Source organism: Dermacentor andersoni, chromosome 1 (genome assembly GCF_023375885.2).
Source record: "Dermacentor andersoni chromosome 1, qqDerAnde1_hic_scaffold, whole genome shotgun sequence".
Lineage (NCBI taxonomy): Eukaryota > Metazoa > Arthropoda > Arachnida > Ixodida > Ixodidae > Dermacentor > Dermacentor andersoni.
Window position 1 is genome coordinate 171727060 of NC_092814.1, and position 20409 is coordinate 171747468.

The 20409-nt window shown below is 46.8% G+C and overlaps 1 long non-coding RNA gene across 2 annotated transcripts; it reads left to right on the plus strand.

Annotated features, from left to right (window-relative positions):
• The first annotated feature begins 15796 nt into the window (after positions 1 to 15796).
• LOC126546989 (uncharacterized) lies at positions 15797 to 19871 on the plus strand. Of its 2 annotated transcripts, none has more exons than XR_008608922.1 (3): positions 15797 to 16161; positions 16933 to 17032; positions 19677 to 19871. It is a non-coding gene; the product is annotated as an uncharacterized lncRNA (long non-coding RNA). The 2 variants fall into 2 exon arrangements; XR_007602638.2 differs by having other exon boundaries at positions 16933 to 17019.
• The last annotated feature ends 538 nt before the right edge of the window (positions 19872 to 20409 follow it).

Here is a 20409-nt window from a genome sequence, read left to right on the forward strand (position 1 = left end):
TGACTAATGCATCTGATATAGCTACCCTTCAATCCGATTTAAATAACATATCTAACTGGTGCCTCACTTGGTGCATGGAACTCAACATTAATAAATGCAAATCTATGCGGATTTCTCGTTCTAACACAACTTGCCCTACCTACGCCCTTAATGACTGCCCCCTTCAATCCGTTACATGCTACCGTTATCTTGGCATTCATATAACTAGCGATCTTTCTTGGAAGCAGCATGTACAGTATGTAATATCTAAAACTAACCGCTCCTTAGGATATTTGAAGAGAAATTTTTCGCTTGCGCCAGTTTCATTAAAACGGCTGTTGTACACGAAATACGTCCGCCCCCAATTAGAATATGCCTCATCCGTTTGGGATCCTCATCAGATCACATTAATTAACGAAATTGAATCGGTGCAAAATCGCTCGGTTCGTTTCATCTTAGCTAACTACGATCGCACTGCTAGTGTTACATTAATGAAGAGAACCCTTCAAATTCCATTATTATCTCTTCGCAGAAACGAATCACGCATTTCCCTTTTTCATAAAATCTACTACCACAACGCATCTCTTCGCCCTCTTTGGATCCAACCTGCGCCTTATTATTCGGCTCGTCGTGACCACTTACATAAAGTTAACGTACCCCGTCATAACACCGTCGCGTGCTCACAATCATTCCTTCCTAGGACTTCAGTCGACTGGAATAATCTACCAACATCATTAGTTAGCATCAGTGACCCCACTCGTTTTAAGAATGCACTAATCAACATAAAATAATGTATGGTAGCAAATGGCATAATTATGTGCTTATTCGTGAACATTGTCTGCTTGCTAAAGTGTATTCTTTGTGTATTATCATGTTATGTAAGCCTCTGATATTTGTTATGAATGTATTACTACTTTTTTCATATTGCTTTTGTTCGTTAGAAATTCCTTGAACTAATCCTGCATTTTTTACTCTTCGAATGTATTATCGCCCCTTCCCTCTGCAATGTACAATTATGTACCTTGAGGGTATCACAAATAAATAAATAAAAAAGCGCCGTGCTACATCATTGTTGAGTGCCATGTGCCCCATTCCACCGTAGTAAAAAGAGCTCACTGTGAAGTAGCTGGGGCAACCTCGTAATAACTAGCGGTACGTCTGTGGAAACTTCACCGAAAAACTAAAGAGCGGTAAGGGTGCCAACTTTCGTTACCTGTAAGAGCAAGAAAGCAGCTATTGCGGTCGGCAGATAGGAATTCCAAAAATCACTAAGAATGTCTGAGTGAACAAAGAAACTGAGAAAATTATTTTCCAATGTCAGCGCATTGGCGTGAACCTCCACGGACGCTCGTCTGCACTTCTTTCTTCTTAGTTCGTCTTAGTTCGCTACGACCTAATATTTAGGGCACGTGTTCACAAAAAGCTCCTACGCTAGAGTTGTTCGTAAGAGTAAATTCCAGCCAATCTTGACGCTGCATAGACATACTGTTGGCGAAGGCGAGCGGCCAATGGCATATAGCACTGAAGAAATAAATGATTTGTTAAATTCAGCCCGTGTTTCTTTTACAGCATATAATCGACAAAGGATTCCACATCTGCAATTGTGGGTAGCACTGCCCCATTCCTTGTTTTCAATTATTGCGTGGTTCTCCAGTATGTTCACTTAATAAGCCTCTGTCTTTCCAGCATTTGTTTAGAGTTTGTGGCACAAGCTATAGCTTGTAAGCAAGGACTCCCCACATAGTAGACTCACAGCCATTATGAAAGTAAATGTATATCTGTTATGCACTACTTCCAACCGGTTTCAGACATGAAACGCTCCGTTCGTGTAGTGTCATGGGGGAACTCATTGCGGCAGCGTACCACTAAGGTAAGATACCATTCGATACTAATGGAGCCCCGAAGGGCATCCTGTAGCATAGCCATGGCGTGCTCGCAGCAACGCCGGACCAACGAAGTTGTATCCGTGTAGCGGCTATTGTGGGCACTTGCTTGTCTGATCTCAGCAGGCCCAGCAACGGCTGGGGCTCAGTCACCAAAGTAAATTCCCGGCCTAGAAGGTAGTCACGAAATTTCGGGACCCCCAATACCAGTGTCAGAGCCTCTCGCTCGAGCTGTGTATAGTTGTGCTCTGCCTGGGTCAATGTTCGCGAGCGGAGACCGATAGGCCTGTGAACATTACCGGTCGTGTGAAACAAGAGAGCTCGCACACCATACGGAGACGCGCCGCATTCAAGTTTTAAATTTCTGCGAAGGGTCGAAATGAACAAGAACCTTGGCTTCTTCAAGGCATTGCTTGGAAAGATTAAATTCGAGCAATTGAGGCTGTTTCCATCGCCAACGTGCACTTTTTTCAAGCAGCTGATACAATAGACAAAGTGTGGTTGACATGTTCGACAGAAACCTCGCGTAAAAAGTAATCATCCGTAAAAACAAACGTAGCTCCCTAACATTACAGAGGCTCGGTGCCTGCATGACAGTGTCGAGGTCGGATGAAGCCCATCACGATCGATACGATGCCCGAGATAAGTTACTGCTGGGGATTGCGCAAGTTTCACTTATCGAACCTTAGCTTTACACCGTGCATTCTCTCGGAAACGCTCTAGGACGTACTTCAGCATTTCGCCGCTGTCGTTCGCTATTTCTGGAATGATCACATCGTCAAAAGAAGTCTGTGCTCCTGAAAGGCCAGCCAATACCGTATCAATCTTTCTTTGGAATCCGTTCCAAAGAATTTGGAACGGATTCGGAACGAATTTGGAACGGAACGGAAGAATTTGGAACGGAACGGAAGAATTTGGAACGAATTTGGTTTCCGTGGAAGTGCTGTCGCCACCGGCGACAGCACTTCCACGGAAACAACACGGTCTAGTTCAAGTGACACTCGCTCGCGTAGCGTGTGTGGGATGTGTCTGGCCTTACAGAACTTGGTTACGGCGCCTTCCTTTAGGTCCACACTGGCTGGAGGACCCTTGATTAGCCCCAGTTCCTCGGAGAACGCGTCGTGGTAGTCGTTGAATATGCTGTTCACGCTGGATTTGATCGGTCCTTTCGTTGACGTGGAGTCTTCGACAAAACGAACCACCGGAGTACCTGCGCCGTTCAGCAGCTGGATTAAGTTGCGACCACAGAGGCTTGGTCCCGCACATTCCAACACGGTCAGCGCACACTCCACTGTCACCTCTTTATGACAAACCTGGAGCGCAAGCTTCCCAAGTACTGGAAGTACTGGAAGGCGTCCTGTGTAGCAGAATAATTTCATCCTGGATGGTTTGTTTCGGCCATTGGTGTTTCGGCCGGAGCGCGAGTCATTAGCAAGGATTTCAGCTGCATAGGCGTGCACTCACGCCATGCGTGAAACCAATCAGAGCCGCTTCACTTCCGCCGCGGAGGGAAAGGGCAGAAAAGCGTATCGCGCGCGCTGCGCCGACTTCGTTTCCGTTCAGTTCAGTCTCGCAAAATGGATGGGACGGCCACGCGTTGTGCGTAGTTGTGCGTTCCCACGAGGAACAGGCAGCCTTCGACGAGCGGCGGCGAGAACTCGCCCGTGAAAGGGCTCGTCGTCGGCGCGCCGCTCCAGCCGTTGGCCGGCGGAGCCCAGGCAATACGACAGCAACGAGAAGATACCGAGCTGAGGGAGTGGGAGACCGAAGGAATCCGGTGCCGTTATCTGTGGGTTTTAACCGTGACGAAAGTCAGGTGCACGCACGACGAGCTTCGCCTACTCCCCTTTTCCGGTAGGGGAAGGGCTGTTCATTTTTTTCTGGATGCGCCTGTAGTTTCAACGCGGGTGTCGTAGCCAGTCCGATCATGTTTTCTTTTTTTTTTTACATCATTGTCCGTATCCTCAGCTGCAAGGGCCATTGCTTCAGCGTCTTCTAGCGTTAATTGCCGTTTTGGTAGCAGCTGTTCCTGCAGTGCAATTGACCGGACACCACACACAAAGCGATCTCGTAGCATGCGATCCAAAGCACTGCCAAAATTCAGTGAATGTCTACTAGGAATTCATTAGTCGGCTGGCCCTCCGCTTGACAACGACTGAAGAACTTGTAGCGTTCGGTGATTTCGTGCCTCTTGAGATTGTAGTGCTCACTCAAAAATTCGAGGACTTTTTCATACGTCAAGGCATTTGGCTTGCGCGGAGTCACCTTCCCTGCCAGGACCTGCATTGTATGCGTATTTAACGCGGCAACCACTAATGCTCTTAGTCGAGTCTTCAACCGCATTCGCTTGGCAGTATGCTTTTACTTTAATAAGGTACGGCTTCCACTTATATTTGACTTCCTCGAAATCCGGAAGGCGGTGATGAGCCATGATGGTTCTGCGTGGGATCAGGTTCAGGGTCGACTTTCCCGGCAATGGGCGATCTCCATCCTCGTCACCACTGTAGCATAGCCATGGCATGTTCGCAGCAACGCCGGACCAACAAAGCATCAGCGCAGTCAGTAGAACAGAATGAATGTTTGTTCAGAGGTGTAGCGCGTATTTATAAGTATATGGCCGAGTGGAAGCAAGATAGGAAGGAGCACGTGTTAGCAGCGATAGTTCGATGCACTGAAAAATCGCCAGATAAGGCGATAAAAGGTGCGTGCACGTGTATCGCACTGGCGCATTGAGCGCTGTGGGTGGGGCTCTTTCGCCGTATTCTATCGCCTTCTGCAGCACTCAGATCGTCGCGAAGCAAGCCGTTCACGCGTTTGTAAAATCGGCCGGAGACTGCATGGTCACACTCTGACCGGCCGCCGTTGTAAAGCTGAAAGAAAATTAGATAAGGCAATATATTACCTCGCATATATGTTTGGCGTTTCGACTTAAAATACATACATTATAATTTTTATGAAGGTATCTTGGTGGCACAGCTATATTAGATAATGTTTCTCCATGTAGTGTCCCTCTCACGTGCACTAATGCGTATTCGAGTCGCTACAGTACGTAGGCTGAACAAAGAATCCGCAACCGCCGTTGAAGAGCATTTTAATTTTTTTTAAAGCTATCAATCGAGTTGTCGCGGAATTATAGTACTCGACGTGTACAATAATTTTTTTTTTCTGAAGCGGGGAATTATTTAGAAAACAAGAAGGCCACCAAAAAACGACGGCAGTGTCATTCCTGCTAACGTGGGGGGCAACATTTATCTGATTATCGATCAATTCAGTCGCTTTCCTTCCAGCTGGAAGAGACGTGGCTGCTTGCAATACGGACTACGCGAGCTGCTTGCTTGGCGCCGATCAGGAGCGCAGCAGCAGACGGTAGCAGACGACGAAAGAGTATCGCCCACAGCGCTCACTGTTCCCGCGCAAAACACCAGCCGGCGGTGGTCCCGAGCAGACGCCACGCTCTCCGGTGTTCCCTTTAACAGTGGACCACCCTGTACGTAAATTTTTTACGTGTTTTATGAACCTTAAGACGTGAAAACTTAACTAGTCACGCCGTAGCCACTGCAATAATTTAAATGTAGGCTACATTTCAGGCCTTAAAGGAAGCCACCGAAGATAATTAACAGGTTTTTGCAAAAAGTCCAGGAATTTGTGCTTGGTTAACGTGAGAAACTTTAGCTACAGACGATAGTTCTTCACCAGAGCTATCAGATTGGTCCACAGGACAAAACAACAAGAGTTGCTATTCCTTCATTCTTACATTTCTGCTCACAACGCTTGGGCGGAGGCACAGTTGTGATGCAGCGCAGACATATCTTGAAAAGCCTTCGCTCTGTCCATCGTCTCGGTCCAGATGTTCTTGCGCTGCAACTCTAGTTTCATAGGCATGAGCCAAATATCTCATGAAAAAAAAATACCCTCTGAACCAGCAACCCGCAAGTTGGACATTTGAATTGTTAAATTAAATTATATTACATGAGTTTTAAACGCCAAAGCCATGATCTCATTAGGAGATAGGCCGCAGTTGGGGAGCGACTGGATTAATTTTGACCAATAGGGGTTCTTTATTAACTTGGGGTTCCTTAGCGTGCTGTGTGCTACTCTAGCGACACCCGTGCGTTCACAGGCGTACGGTGCCATCATGTTCGTCAGATCATCGCCTTAATATCGCCCACAGGCTTTGCTGATATATGCGGCTGACGAACGGAATATTTTGTCCCAAAAACCCTACTTCGGTGAACCCATGCACAGATTTGCACTCGTTATGGAAGTAGTGTCCGAATTTTGCTCTCCTTAGTTCGCATAACGGTTTAAGCATATCACAGTGCTCAAAAGTGTAATGCTTAAGCTTAAATGCCCTGACGAAGAAAATACACCCTGTCGCAACGTGGGACGTCAGCAACATTGTTCTACCACTCTTTATAGTTTCAAGCCTCTGTTATCCTGTGAACCCTTCTCTTGCTTTTTATTGCAGTAGGATATACTCACAGTCACGGCGGACCGAGGCAACTTACCTGCTCAGCGTTCTCGCGATACAAGAGTGGACTATGAAGACAGAAAATAGTTATACGTTTCACACGTTTATAACATATCAGCGATGTCGAAATTTGTCCCTTCGAGCAGAGGCGGTTGTTGTCAGAAGCTAATTAATTTCGAGGCTACCTGAAACGTACACTCCGGATGTCGGCAGATGGCCATATGCAGAGAGCCCTAGACACGCGTATTTAGGCTAGCAAATGGTGAATCTTCACGAAGCGTCCAGGGAACTCCCCACGCAAGATCAAGTGTGTGCGACGCCACATGAAGAGGACGTTCAGTCTTAAAGTACTCGGTGACACCTTTTTGTTAGCATTGCAAACAATCGTTAATAGCACAAGAACACAAAAAGCAATCGCTTTATAAGCCTATACTAGCAGATTACTCTTCTTGGAACTTCCCAAGTGATTTTATATCTGAAAAACCAAAATTATGAGCCATGAAAGTTGTATTAGAATGCCGCACTCATCGTTCAAGCTAAGGGGCTCAAGAAGTCAGCGTGGCATATTTCGCGGCCTCTCTTGGAAATCAGGCACACGCGCACGGTGCGAATGACTGCCAGCCGGTTGACATTCGCGCTGGCGCTCAGTGCCCCGGAAGCCTCGAGCAGCGCCCACCGGTCGGCGACGCGGCGAACAGCGCCGCGAACCCATATGGTGGCCCGCGCACGGTAGGCGTGCAGCGGCTCACGGCGAGCTCCTCGGTGATCACGTTGTGAGGCACAAGGTTGGCCACAACTTAGCACGAGTAGACCATCGCGAAAAGCTCGTTGGCGTAGGTCTTGTGCAGGAATGAAGCCTGGCGCATCAGTACCTCGGTTTCGGGCAGCTCAATCCAGTTGTCGTGGAATATGGGTGTACGAAAGGCTTCGCACCTGCCAAATAGCTCGCAATGTATCTGCACGCCAACGACCGAGGATCGCACGCTCAAAATCTCCATCGCGTCAAGCGTGGTCACCATGGTACGGAGAGCGCCGGTGAGATCCTTGGGCAGGTAGTCATACAGCAGGTTGCGGCTCTGCCAAAGGCCGTCCCAGAACAGGAAGTGATTTTGCGAGGTGCGCGACTCGCACAGCTCCACAATATCGATGCAGCGGTGCTCCAGTAAAGCCAGCGGATGAACACGGAACGAGTGGCTGCGCTGCATCTTGTACTCGAAGGGAACCACGTGTCCACGCATACCGCCAGGGCCAGCCGTCCTGAGCTCACTTGGCGTAGCTCGAAGTTGATGACCCACAGGAATTCGTTCCACAGGAAGAGCTTCACGCAGACGAAGCAGCCGTTTGCCGTGCTGACCGTGCACGAATTGTCGCAGTTCACCCGATGATGGCCGAGAATGCTCCGCCGGTAAAGGTTCGAGAAGAGCTGGTTCACGGACGGGCATAAGCTGGGACACTTGCCGACCGCGTACGTGACATACTCGTGCGGACGACCGCTGCTTCGCGCTTGCAAAGCAGCTCATAATATGGGCACGCGAACGCTCGAGAAGCGCACGCTCATTATTTCCGGCATACCGAGCGTGGTCACCAGTGAGCGGAGCGCGTCGTCGAGGTCCCTGGTCAGGTAGTCGTCCAGCAAGGAGTTGCATAGCTTCACATGCCCCATATCGCGGCTCATCCGGAGGCCGTCCCGGATCAGGAAGTGGTTTTGCTCGATGCCCGACTCGCACAACTCCATGAACTCGATGCAGCGGTACTCCATGAGCAGCCAGTGGATCAGCGCGAACGCGTTTCTGCGCTGCGTTCTGGACACGATGGGAACCCCGTGTCCACGCAGACCCACCGGCGCCTGCCGACAGTGATTGACCTCGCGTAGCTCGAAGTTGATGACCCAAAGGAACTCGGTCCTTGGGGAAAGCTCTGCGTGGAGGAAGCAGCCGCTGGCCGCGCTGTACCTGCACAAATTGTCGTGGTTCACCCGGCAATGACTCAGGATGCCGTGATGGTAACTCAAGTTGACCGGCAGGCACAGGCTGGGACAATTGCCGACTAGAGGTGCTGCGTGGTACTTGAGGCGGCCGTTCTGTGGTCCCACTTCGCTGGCGCTTTCGTTGCAACATCGCCGTCGTTTGAGGTCCATCGGTATCACCGACCGCGGAGCTCGTTCTTTGCAGGTTGGACGCAGGTAAGAGGCAGAATCTCTGGAACGTATCGGGGCCGGACGCTGCAACGCGCCTCGCGCAGTTGACATCGGAGTTCAGGGCTCCAGCACCAAATTAAATCTGACGAAATGACGGTGGTCAGACTCAAGCATAGACGTCTGGCGGTTACTAGCAGTGGTCGCAACAGAGCGTGCCAGCGCTCGTGCAGGCCGTCGCTCGTGGACTGCGTGTCTTCGTCTTCTTTATGTCCAACCATTTCTTCGCAGATATGGATCCTTTTTCTTCACTCAACTTAACACTTAGTATACTTTACAATGGCGAGGATGGGAAAAAGTCGTAACAACGGTCTTTGTCGCCGTACTGCCTGAAGCAAGGTTCTGCACCAAGTGACAAGAGCAGCCCTGCCAAATATACCTCGTCCAAATTTATCCTGCCTAGTGCCACCGCATATTCACAACAAAACAGAATCGCCGCAAATGCTGAATAAATTACGCTTTTTCGTTGCCGTAGGGAAATTGTTTAAAAGCATACAGACAGCTTTTGAAGCCGCAAGTGGTGCAAAAGGATCAAGCAAACCGCATCGTTGAGGTCGGCTATATATGCAGAAAGCGCTATAGATCCATTTTCGCGCCAGAAGAGGGCACTACAGTATGGCGTCATATTGTAGTTGAAAATGCTGAAAATGAAAGTGCTCCTGCGGCTGCGAGGGCAGAGTCGAAGAAGCCATGCAGGAGACTGCATGTCGAGTCGAAGAAGCCATGCAAGATTTCCGATCGACGTGATCGAGGAGTATCTCCGCCCCACCGGACTTCGATGCACCCTCGCCAAGTCGGAGCTTCTGCTTTACAGAAAAGAGAAGGGAGGCAGATCCAAAGATTGGAAGCCAGTCTCCGAAAGCAGCATCAGTCTTCGCACTTGTGACGGGGGGGTGGGAGGGGGGTGATACCCAGGGTCGATGTTATTCGGGTCCTGGGCATGTTTGTCGAATTCAACGGCGGAAACGGAACGGCTCTCCGCAAGATCATAGCAAAGACGGACAACGCTTTCCGCCTCGTTCGCAGAATAGCAAACCGGCACCGAGGAATGAAGGAAAACAATCTCAGGCTTATCAATGCCTTCGTACTATGTCACTTTACGTACACAATTTCTATGCACAACTGGCTCAGAACGGAGCGAGACAAGCTCAACGCTCTCATCCGCAAAGTGGTCAAGAGGGCTCTCGGGCTACCCATCAGGACCCATACCGAGGATCTCCTCAAGCTGGGGGTGCACAACACTGCCGAGGAGATTGCCGAAGCCCAAGAACGCGCGCAACTCACTCGCCTGAGCACCACAGCGGCGGGTAAACACATCCTCGAAGAGCTGGGTTACCAACCTGCGGGATTCCCGATGGTCAGTACCCCGATCCCTAGGTGCATTCGAGACAAGTTCGAAGTGGCCCCTGTGCCCCGAAACGTCCATCCTACCCACAACGAGGGCAGACGCAAGGCCAGAGCAGCAGCCATCCTCAAACAGATCAAGCAACACGACATTAGAGCAAGTTTTGTCGACGCCGCGGAGTACAGTGACGGGAAGACCTTTGCCATCGTTGTGGTCGACTCCAGCGGCAAGATTTCCAATAGCGCCTCGATTCGCACTTCAGACCCCGGAGTCGCCGAGCAAGTCGCCCTCGCCCTCGCCCTGTTAGACGGTCGTGGGCCCGAGATATATAGCGATTCCAAAACGGCAGTTAGGGCTTTTCAGAAGGGTTGCATTGCCAAGCAAGCTGCTCGTCTCCTTAGCAGCTCGTGTCAATATGCTCTCACGCATCATTCAATCCACTGGTTTCCCGCTCACGTAGGGTCGGTCCAGGGTGCTCCCCCGAACCTCAATGAGTCTGCCCGCGAGGCTGCGCGTGACCTCACCGACCGCGCTTCCTCTATAAGGAGCACTGACTCCCCTCCTCTCTACGGTCACAGGGACGCTCCCGCTACTCACAACGAGATTATTAAATATGTTTACATGTCCAGAAGGTCTTTCCACCCCCTCCCCCCAAGTTGAATAGGGCGCAAGCCGTTTCGCTTAGGCTCCTACAGACCAGCACATATCCATGTCTGTCCGCTCTCCACGAGGCTTACCCCGACGTGTATCGCGACGATGCATGCCCGTCCTGCGGCCAGACCTCCACTCTACCTCACATGCTCTGGGAGTGCGGGTCGACATACCACAAGTTCATCAAGGAGGAGTGGGACTCGCTTCTGCGTAGCCCCGCTCCAGAAAAGCAAACCCTGGCCGTCCGGCGTGCCCGCGACCGGGCCGGTGGGCTAGACCTGCCGGTCCCGACGTGGGACCAGCCGGGTGCGCGACGAGTTCGCGTCCTCGCCGGACCTGCAATAAAGTTTCTTCACTCACTCACTCACTCCCACGGCCTCCTCATACATACATACATACATACATACATACATACATACATACATACATACATACATACATACATACATACATACATACATACATACATACATACATACATACATACATACATACATACATACACACACACACACACACACACACACACACACACACACACACACACACACACATATATATATATATATATATATAGCATATGGGCACTGTGTGCGTGTGTGTGTTTACGGCGTTATAAAGCTGGTGTCACTGTTCTTCTTGATTTAAAAATTTCCTCATCTTTATATGAAATATTTCCGCGCTTAAATTAAACTTTGAAAACATAAACTCGCCTTTTTTTCTTATCAGCAGGCTTCACTGAACTTGGCTCAGCTGTTGCCTTACGAGAGTATTTATGCGTTGAAGTGGGCCCAGAGCTTAAACATCCACTTAACCCTCAAAGAACCATCTGCCGTTTGCAAGATATCGTGACGACGAAAACCAATTCCTCTCATCGAAACTATACGTCCGTTACTGGCTAGCGACCGCTAGGTGCGCTAGTTGTAGTAGTCCACAATTCCTGTAGCCATTCACAAGTCGAAACAGCAGTAAGTCGAGGCTCGATCCTCCATAAATGTGCATGAGGCGCTTGCCCTTTATCCCTCCGCGCCTTCTAGAAATATATCCGCCAATGTTGCCAGTGGTAAAAACATTATTTGCCCGGTTGTTAACCAACAGTGAGCACCTCGCGGTCACGGCCAACACATAAGCACTGTGATAATCACTATTTGTAGGTCAAAGACGACGGCTTCAGAAAATTTCACTTTTTTTTATTTCTTTTTCCCAGCAATAGCTTGCTTATTGTGCCCTTTGTCAACCGTGCACCTCCTGACTGCGAGAAGTAAAGAAGGTGAGGAACTGGCGCTCTGGACTATGCAGACGACGTCGCATTTTTCGCGACAGCAAGAGATATCAATTTCCTTTACCTGTCTTTGCAAACGTACCTCTGTACTCTGGAGACGTGGCTTCACAATCTTCATCTGTCGCTAAACGTAAACAAAAGTGCAGTCCTTGTTTTTCCGCTTTCCGGGCCGGTGCAGTTATAAGCAGTATATGATCAGAGAACCATTCCACAGGTAGAGTCGCTTAAGTACTTGGGTATCACATATGACGGAAAACTTAGCTGGTGTTCCCACATAGAAAATATTGCAACGAAAGGGACACGAACCGTAGGTTTACTACGTGGAATCAGTAACCGGCGTTCTGGCGTGCGAAATGACACACTAATTATTATTTACCGTATCTATATGTACGACCGATTCGAGAATTTGCATTTTGTTCTCCCGAAATGCAAAGTATAAAACAAGGTTACTTGTCCCTTTAGAGAGAGACGCTCTTCGACTATGTTTAGGTGTTCATAAATTCGTTGCTAGTAATGTATTATACCAGGAAGCGCGCCTACCTTCTCTTCACACGAGATTCTGCATGCTTACGGTTCAAACCTGCTTAAGAGCTTATGAATCTCTTCTACGACGTAGACAATATACCTTTATTAGTGAATCAAATTAATTTTTTGAGAACACGTGGTCACGGTTGCATACCCCACAAGTTGTATTTGTGCAAGCACAATTAGCACCTTTAAATGTTCGCCTTAGGGAAATCATTCCGCTTGATAGGTCCACATTGTCGCTCAAAATTGAATTTGCAGACATTTTTCGCAATAACGCTGCCCCCAATTGCTGCCCCCAATATATTTGAATGAACTTTTATAAGACTATTTGGCCCGTTTCCCAATAAATTTAATAGTGACTGATGCTTCTTCGTGTGAAGAGAAGGCAGGCATGGGAATCTACTCACCATCCCTCGATTGGTCTTTCACTTCGCCTACCAGATTACACATCAGTTCTTTAGGTCGAACTTCTGGCAACAGTTCTTGCCTAGGGAAAGTTACCCTTCATACTACAAAAGTTATTATCGTCACAGATTCTTTCTGTATGCAGCGCGCTTAACACGTCTACAAATTCGACAGCTTTGAACACGTTTTGTACATTAGATCCGCCCCAGTTTAGTTCATTTAGTATGGGCCCCAGGCCACCGAGACATTGATGTTGATGAAATAGCCAGTTCTTTAGCACGAGCTTCTTTCACAGGTCCGGTGAGGTCTGTGCTGCGGGCAATTGTGTGCATCGCTGCAGCCAGATATCGGCAGTTTTCTTTGACCGAAGACAAAAAGGGCCCCTTATTAGCAAAATCTGCAGATTTTATGCATCTAAATTATTCTTGGAACCGACAGTGGTGTCCTAACAGGCAATTCGAAGTATCATTTAAAAGGCTACCGTTGCTGTATTCTAAGACTTAATTTTTACTTGCACAGATATGTCGTCTGGTGGTATCCCCTTTATGCTACCTCTACAATGAGCCGGAATCCATCGATCACATTTTATTATCGTGTCGGTGCACTCCTACTAATCGAAAACGATGTTTAGACATTCCGCTTCGTAATCTAGGACCGCCTTTAAGCCGTAATGTTATACTCTCCCTTGAAGCAATGGCATTAGGATACAGCCACAGGAACGTTTGCCGAGCCATTTATAATTTCCCCTTATGAAAATGAACCATGAGTTTCTGTAGAGGACGTTATGTGTTCCTAAGGTGACATCAGACATTCATAAGAAATGCATCGTCTAATGTTTTTTGGCATCACAAGTACATCAGAGACTCAAATGACAATGCACCTTAGGATTTCTGGTGAGAGGAGTATACAGCTTTTTTGTGTTATTGCTAATGTCAAAGTACATCATATATGAATGTGTACGATGCCAAGTCGTGAAAAATTCTTTGTAATGCGATAGCGTTAAATGGCTCATGAGCCGGAAAATCCGGCATTGTCGGCGTGAGCACTCGATGTACAAAGAGGTTACAAACTCTCAACTTTTCATGGGAGTCGAACCCACTACCTTTGGCGGTAAGTAAGGCTACGAACCCACGACCTTTGGTGTTGATTAAGACACCGTTAATTAAGACAGTTATTGAAGATATAGTTAATTAATGCACTCGAACGCACGTACGACCCTTAGTGGAAGTCGAAGCCTGTTAATTTAATGTTAATGTGCAGCTGATTATTATGTCGTTAATTAAGACACTCGTACCCACGACCTTTGGTGTTAATGAAGGCGCGGTTAATTAAGGCGTAGTTAAGATACAGTTATTTGAGGCACTCCAACCCACGACCTTTGTTAATGATGATGATGCTAATTAAGGCACGGTTAATTACGACCTAGGAATTAAGTCACTCGAACACATTACCTTGTGTGGGAATCGAACCAACGACCATTGTTGTTAATGAAGGCGATATTAATTGAGGTATTGTTCATTAAGATATAGTCAATTAAGACACTCGAACCCATGATCTTCGGTGTTAATGAAGGCGATGTTAATTAGGGCACAGTTAAGATACAGTTGAGCCACTCGAACCCACGACCTTTGTTAATGAAGATGATGCTAATTAATGCACTGTTAATTAATATCTAGCAATTAAGTCACTCACACCCAGTACCTTGGGTGGGTGAATGAAGAAATTAAGAAAACGATATAACACAGCGTGAGCGCCGAGTACTCTGGAAACGCTTCCGATATATCAGGGCTAGGCACAAAACAACGACGTCATTTTCTTTCCCTTTTAAAGAGCACTGTAAGTTCGTGTTACCCCGTTATCACATTTGCTAAACAGTGCAAACCTATAGCGTATGCCTTGTTCTGAGCAGTTTGATTTCTCGAATGTGTTACTAGTCTTTAAGTGGCAAACCGACAATTGTGCAGATTGACATGATCATGACATGGAAAACTGCGCGTAAAAAATTATGGGGTTTTACGTGCCAAAACTACTTTCTGATTATGAGGCACGCCATAGTGGATCGAGGACTCCGGAAATTTCGACCACCTGGGGTTCTTTAACGTGCACCTAAATCTAAGTACACGGGTGTTCTCGCATTTCGCCCCCATTGAAATGCGGCCGCCGAAGCCGGGATTCGATCCCGCGACCTCGTGCTCAGCAGCCCAACACCACCATAGCCACTGAACAACCACGACGGAAAAAAAAAAAAAAAAAAACTGCGCGTAAGCGGCAGCGTCTATTTGCTGGAACGCACTGTAGTACTTGGTTGCAAGCACATCGTACGCCAGCGCACATTTCTGACATATACCACATAGGACAAATGCACGCTGCCGAGACAGTGGGTTTTTCGAGGAATCTTCATGGGTAGCACGATCAACACAGAAGGCACGAGCGACAGGAGTGCAACCCGCGCACATTAAACACACTAACACGAAAGCAAGATACGGACGGCAGGGGTGTAAGCTGCGCCACACGAGCAGATTTGATGCTTTCCGACTGACACTGTTGCAACGGGCACTAAAACATCGCACACTGCACATGTGTCTCTCGAAGATCGCGTCAACGATGTCTGAGGCTATATAGTTGATGTTAACGACAGCAGGAAGTTATTTAAATTGAAGTGACGGCGCAGGTAGCACGGGGAGCAGCGAAATGCGTAATTCACGGGTTTTATGAGAGGTAACCGAAGTGAAAATCGTTCGAATAACGTCACCGCAACGGTTTTCTATAGGGTTAACATTTTCAGATCTCGAAGGCCATGCTTTTGCTGGCTGCAGATAGCAGAAGTGATTCAAATTGAAAATGCGTTATAGAATTTCTTTCTATGCCAAGCTATAGCTTACAATATAGACTTATCTGTGGTTCTGTTTGTCTTGCAACAGCTATGCGCAATTAGGCAGCCGCACAAATCCTCAGATGACGCTAGCCGAGACATTGGCTGGCCCCAACCGACCTGTTGGTGGCGCCACCCACCGTCCCGTTTTCAATCCAATCCAATCCAATCAGCCTGTCGCCCTGTTTACGAGTCGGTCGGGTGTGCGAGCTGCAACGATGTGCTTGTTTGATCGTGTGTTTTTGTGTTTGCTGTAACGAAATGTGACTTAGTTCGCGTGCGCATAAGTGCCACAGACAGCTTGTGTCTCGCTGCAAACTCGCCGTGTGCGTGGCGCGCCAGCCAAATGTGGACCAACGATGTTCATGCCGTGGAGTGCGTTCCCTTTGTCTCTGGTTGTCGTGGAAAGTTGGGTGGACGTCGCGAAGAATTAATGCGTGTTGTTAGCGTGCCACTGCTCGTCCACTATGCACCGGCATGTCTGCTGGAAGTAACATCGAAGCACCGGCAACTTGGAGGGCGCTTTTCGACCGCGTCGTGCCATTCAAAAGGTGAGTAATCGTGCTTGCTAACTACACACGTGTTGTGCGTGCTTCTCGTGTGGGCATAGGGTGCCTTGCGAACGTAGGAAAGAGAACTCCCACGACAACAGTGAAACCTATGCCGATGCTTGCTGGGTGTCAGAGTTTAGTTGCGCGAATTTATTGCCATAATGCAGAATTGAAAATCTTGATAAGCGTTTTCTTCTGATGAGAAAGATTACGTTCGGAAATAATCGTATTCATCATGCGCGCTTGTGCGTGAGCTCCCGCTTTTCTGCTGAAGTCGCATGATAACGACTCATCTACCTCTTGACCGATTCTTACTGCTACGACGTTTCCTTGCTTATAAATGATTCGACGTTGTAGATAATCTCTGCTTACAAGGTTTTCGATTTACGAGCAGTATTAGGGGGAAAAAAAATGTAAGCAATCACAGCGTGCTACTGGTACAGGTTTGTTTTGAAGGCGTGTTGCCATAACTTTGACGTAAGTAAACATTCAAGGGATAGTTACTTAAAGTCATGAAAGAAACTCTAGAATCGTTATGTAAACAAACATTTATGTAATGCGCTGCTGCTGCTGCGTGTGAAATTTTGTCTTGTTGAAGGGGTCCCTGTTATCGTGACATTCATCAGTGACTTCGACTTTGTGCTCTGTTGCCACCCTGCACCAGTGCAGGCATTGTTTTCGTGACTGTTTTTACATGCTCCTTGCATGTGTTCACGATGTGATAGTCTTATTGTGCCACAGCTGTAAGTTAACACAGAATTATCTTTGTAGTGGTGAAGCCGTGACCCACAACAGTGTCCACATAACCCGTGGCAATGGCTGCAGCAGCACGCCGTGTAATCTGGATGGACATGTCAGGTATGCTTTAAGTGTACGTGTTCACAAAAGTAGGATCTCGGTATCATTAGTGATAAGTGTATCGACATATTACTTAATGCATCTTGCTAAATAGGCTAAATATTTGTGCAACTTTATTCCACTTGCTGCTTATTTGTGTTTGTAGACATTATGTACACGTTATCTTGTTCTGTTAAAACTACACCTCGCATGTCCTGACGTTTAGTATTTTTCTCGCATCAATTGCTTGGCTGCAAGTCCATTTTATTTTTGCCTATTGCACAGTATGTTTCTTCTTTATTTTGGTTTTATTTGTTTGGAACTGTTTCTTATGCTGTAGCATATATTTCCCTGTTTTCCTTTCTGCCTATGATACACACATGTGCTGTTTTTGTCCATGTAAGAATTCGAAGTGTAGTGTGCCATATATCTCAAAGGTCTAAGCACGCAGTGTGCAAACCATTGTTTAACATTGATGTTTACAATCATGTCTGTCTTGTTCTCAGAATAACTGTCACTGGCAAATACACATTTGATGAACTCGAATTTCTTGAAATGAAATAGGAAGGCCAGTATTCATTGTGCTGCAGTTACTTAAGTAGTGAGGTGTTTTCTGGTAAGCTTTCTATTTTTTCTCTCACTTTTTTCGTATTCTTTTCTTTGCAAGCTGCCCCTATTCATGCTGGTAGGCATTGTAGCAGTTGTGAGTGTGTCTGCTGCAGCAATGTCACAGCTAGTTTGCACACACTCCAGGATGCCAACAGATACCCATCACGGTTTTGTGCATTTCTGAGAACCAGCTGTGTCCACTCGGCGAAACTTGTAGTGTCCATTTGAATTTGCCAATCAGTTCATGTAACTTTTCAGGACAAAATTTATGCAGCGAGGGAAGGGAGACTATGCAACATGACCTTGGCTAACAACTGACTGTTTAAGTTGTTGGAAGGACTAACAAAAATAGCACTGGATGTGCACTTGTGTTGTGCACCAGTTAATTTGAGAGGGATGGCAGAAGTTATAATACAAAGGCATAAAATCATGATAAATGGTGTTTGCATAAAAAGAAGTAAGTAAATAGGCACAGACTAATTTCTATCCCTTATAATCTACAAAGGATGCCTTTCTTCATGCATTGATAATGGAGGCTGGCTCACACTTATTGTTATTTACGTGGTGTGCCCGACTGATTTCTCTTGCCAATTTTCAGCCATGGGTGAAAACAGATAAACAATCCTAATCCGGCCTGAAGCCCCATTGCGGATATGTGTGGCCAAGTAGGACGAGCATACTGGTCTTTTGGGTGAAATATGTTGATCTCATAGGTACATATTTAGGCACCAGCCAGTCTGCGCTATGTACATTTGACCACCTGTGAAAGGAATACAGTACAGTGCCTCTGACACGCACTAGACAAATTTGGTGCTACCTTTAACCAAGCAAGCCTCGCTTGCCTCCTTGCCTTTCTCGATTCAATTTTCAGTTCAATCAGTTCATGTAACTGTTCAGTACAAAATTTGCGCAGCGAGGGAAGGGAGACCATACAACATGACTGTTGTGCATATGCTGCCTAATTTATTTTTGCTGGAAATATATGTGCATTGCAGTCCACAAGTGAATTGACAAAGGCACCCAGGCATTGAAGGCTTCCTTAGTTAAAGATACCCAAAATTTGTCTCGTTTCTTTCAGGGTTAATGTAGGCTATTCTTTTGATCACATGCATATTTGGTCCAATGTACATCGGGCACGATGACTAGCCAGTGCCTCAGCATGCGCCTAGGAGAGCACCATAATTCACTCAAAGGACAAGTGTGCTCGTCCCATTTGACCATGCATTGACATGACAAGCTGTGCACTGGATTTAGATTGTTTATCTGTTTCGTTCGCCTATGGCAACCGATTGATACAACAAAATCAGTGAGGAATACCACATCCAAAAATGGGACGTGTGTCAGTCAAAGCTCATTATGATTGCATGACAAAGAGGAATACTCTCTAATGACGTGGGATAGCAACCACCATGCTTATTTATTAAATTATTTTTATGCAAGCTTGTTTATCATGCTTCTACGCATTTGTTTTTCAACTTGTGCCCTCCCTCTGAAAGCAGTGCTCGGGTGAAAATGATAAAAAAAACCCAGACATGGTGTGGTGTATTTCTTGAATGGGATATATGCCATCATTCAGGAGGCCAACACATGCATGACATAGTAGGCTTGGAATGTGTGAGAACTGTGACCGTAGCTGATGCAAATACTCTATAACGACTGGCACTTATGTCTCTGGGATGCATTGGGTTGCCCGTACACAAACACTCCTACGCTCATTTCAATGCCAAGTAATTAGTGAGATTTTGTCATTCACGCTAGCAATCCACAGACACTGCTGTCCTTTGTCAAGTGGAAACCGATATAGCCGAAGTTGTTCATGACATGTACACATGCCACAGCTGATCTATGTTGCACATGTGTACAGTCAAGAGCAATTTCTGCTTACTGTAGTTACTGCTGCACCCAAAGGCCACGCAGTGGTTCCTCAACTTTGTGTGAACCGACACCACATAAATTTTTCGCAGAACTAGCTATAACATCTCTAGATCGTTCTGCAGCAAGTGATGCAGCGTGTATTTCTGTGGTTGATTGCCAAGTTTTGTTAATTTTCTGTCCTTTCTACCATGCAGGGTACACGTGCACTTACTTCAAGATGACGACACTCCACCTCAAGAACAGCCTTCCTCAATGATAAGTAGCGAGATTAAGCGAAAGGAAGATATCACATCCGTAACCAGACTGATACTGTGTTTTCCTTTCATTTAACCTCCTTCTGCATTTAAGGAAGCATTGATATGCCCAATAAATGTTCTTGTTAAATTTCTTTCGTTGAGTAATGTCTTACATGCAGCATATGTAGGGCCCATGTACATGTCAAAAGTGCTGCATCTTCGCTAGACATACATACATGCATACAGGCTGCATATATATAGCACCAAAGACAGTCACGCACAGGTAACAGCTTTAAATAAGGTCGGACTGCCATTGGGACACATGAGAAAATGTTACCACACGTGGTGGCCAATTTTGTTATAGCAGTAATATGAGCACCAGCATAAGCTCATTAGAGATTCGTTAGGAAGACGTGAGAAAGTCACAAGAAAACTGCTTTGGAGCGCACATTAGGAAGACATTTCATGCTCACAAGAAAAACACTCGTCAAGAATTCTACAGAAAGACGGTGGCCAATATGTTTTAGAATTACATTAGGAATACATCAGAAAATTCCAAAGAAACTCATCAGAAAGTCTAATGGCTGTGATGTCAAAACTCGCCAGACTTTCATGTGAAACTCATCTCATATTTTCATAAGGGTCCTCTGTGGCACAAAAAGATTGCCTTATTAATATTTCGCAGTTTCGA